This window comes from Pseudochaenichthys georgianus, chromosome 1 (genome assembly GCF_902827115.2).
Source record: "Pseudochaenichthys georgianus chromosome 1, fPseGeo1.2, whole genome shotgun sequence".
Classification (NCBI taxonomy): domain Eukaryota; kingdom Metazoa; phylum Chordata; class Actinopteri; order Perciformes; family Channichthyidae; genus Pseudochaenichthys; species Pseudochaenichthys georgianus.
This window is the reverse complement of record NC_047503.1, coordinates 45,443,091-45,445,791: the sequence shown is the minus strand read 5'-3', so window position 1 is coordinate 45,445,791 and position 2,701 is coordinate 45,443,091.

Sequence of the window (2,701 nt, the reverse complement as noted above, 5' to 3'; positions counted from 1 at the left end):
ATTGATGACGTAGATCCATGTAGCTCAGGCACAGATGCGACACCTAGCGGCTGGAGGGGGGAGTTGTATTTTGTATTTATTCAAGAACGTTTGAACATCATTTATTTTGCTGAGTCGGGAGAAGTACTCCGATCTTGTGCTTGAGTAAAAGTATAAATACAGTATTTATACTTTTACTCGAGTACAAGATCTGAGTCCTTCTACTTTAAATACTCAGGTCTTATACTTGAGTAAAAGTAGAAGTACTCCGATATTGCACTTGAGTAAAAGTTGAAGTACTCACATCTTGTACTTGAGTAAAAGTAAAAGTACCCAGGTCTTGTACTTGAGTAAACGTAGAAGTACTCAGATCTTGTACTTGAGTAAAAGTAGAAGTACTCCGTTCTTGGACATGAGTCAAAGTAGAAGTATTCAGATCTTGTACTCAAGTCAAAGTAGAAGTACTCAGATCTTGTACTTGAGTAAAAGTAGAAGTACCAGAGTGTAGGAATACTCTGTTTCAGTAAAAGTCCTGCATTCAAAATGTTCCTCAAGTGAAAGTAGAAAAGTATTCTCATCTAAATATAGTGAAAGACAGTAAAAGTAGTAGTCGTGCAGATTGGTCCATCTCAGAATAATATATATGATATGTTTTATAATGATTGATCATGAAAGTGTTCTCAAAGCTGGTAAAGGTGCAGCTAGTCTGAAGTACTTTGTAGACTGCAGGGTAGCTGGTGGAGGTGCAGCTAGTCTGAAGTACTTTGTAGACTGCAGGGTAGCTGGTGAAGGAGCAGCTAGTCTGAAGTACTTTGTAGACTGCAGGGTAGCTGGTGAAGGTGCAGCTAGTCTGAAGTACTTTGTAGACTGCAGGGTAGCTGGTGAAGGAGCAGCTAGTCTGAAGTACTTTGTAGACTGCAGGGTAGCTGGTGGATTCACTCCAGGTGGAACTAAAGTCTGATTCAACACTTGGTTATATTTCACATCCTTCATCCACATCTGAGAAGTCACTAAAGGACTTCCAGATTGAAATAAAAAATATTACCAGGTTTAAGATTTTTGGATAATACATTTGCTCAAAGACAATATTTAAATGTTATTATGAGGCCTTCAACAGGCTCACCATTTTGTTTCTGCTTTGGCTTATCTTCCTGCACATGATAAACTCAAATATATTAATTCCACTGTAAATTGAGTTTGTCCTTTGCAGAGTCTCTTCCTCAATCTTCTCAAACCGTTTATATAAAGCTTTGTAAGGCAAGTTTATTAATATATATCACCTTTCAACACTAGGCCATTCAATGTGCATACCACAATGAAAATACATCAAGAATTAGTGCAGCGGAAACACATGGCAACAATGGCATTTAAAAAGCAAATATAATAAAATAACAGGTATAAAATACAGCAATAAAAGCTCCAGTGCAGTGTGAGATATGAATAGTTATATAAAAGTGAGTGAGACCTGTAAAGACACCATTATCCAGTCGACTGAAGATACAAGCATGGACACGTTTTTCCAAATCCTGCTGTGACATTAGTCCTTTCATCCTAATTATATTCTTCAGGCGATAGTAGGCGGATAGTGTTCAAATGTGACTCCTCTCGTTTTCCCCTAACCGCGATTCCTGGACTTCTGTGTGAAACATCAAGGGGTTAAGGAATAGTGGATAGGAGAATTCAAAAGGACTTAGGAAAAGACGACGGGGCTTCAAGAGAATCCGACTGCATGTGTTAGAGAATATTTCCAACCCAGTCTCACAAGAAAACGTGTAATAACTACGTTGGTCCACAACTAAACGTAGGATGTAGTATTTCTACAAAAACGCCTCTGAAATTGTAAAATCCCTCCGTTATTTTTCACCATTCATTCCGATGGCTGGCGTCTATGTCACGTGATCTTCACATTTCTCCCTGCAGAAAAAAAACATGGCCGAACTTCGTTTTATTCTCGGTGTAAAATGTCTATTTTAAAGTTAGTTTGGCCATTAAAATGCGTTTTGATGTCATTTGATGCGAGAAATATGAGTTGTTATTTCAGATTATGTGTGCAGTGGATGTACATGATCTTTAGTTTGCTAGTTATTACGAAGATTACTTCAGGAAATTGCGTCTATACGACGTTTTCATTGTCACCAAGGTGGTTGCTAGGGACGCTGCTATCGATATTATTTATGTTATGTTGTGTAACTGTTTAACGGTGTTATCTTTATTGCTACCCCCTTCCCCGTCAATGTATAGTGTTGGTCCACAGCGCAAACATATTAGTTTAACAAAATCCGCATCTAAAATGGTGCAGAAACGTTATTTTCCCCTGTGCAATTCAGTCTCACATCTCAGAGCACATCGTCATTAACAAATACCGGAAACAGACCGAAAATACTTTATTCCGAGTGTGCTTGCTTTTCTCTTTGAAAGTCATCCCATAACGGCATTGTAATGCACGGTTCGGCTGCATTACATATTACACATCTGCCGTAGTTCTGTATTCATAGAGCCCTGATGAGAAGACTTAGACAAACTGGAAGAACTGCCACGGAAACTGAATATGTGACGTGGATCATAAATATATCAGCAATTAAACAACATCTTCAATTTCTCTTCACACAATACGTCTCCTTGCAGTATCAACACTAATTCGGCTGACTTTTATATTTGATCCAATTGGTGGATAGGTTATATTTACACCATAACGGCGCACAGCTGATAGACAGGGACTTGT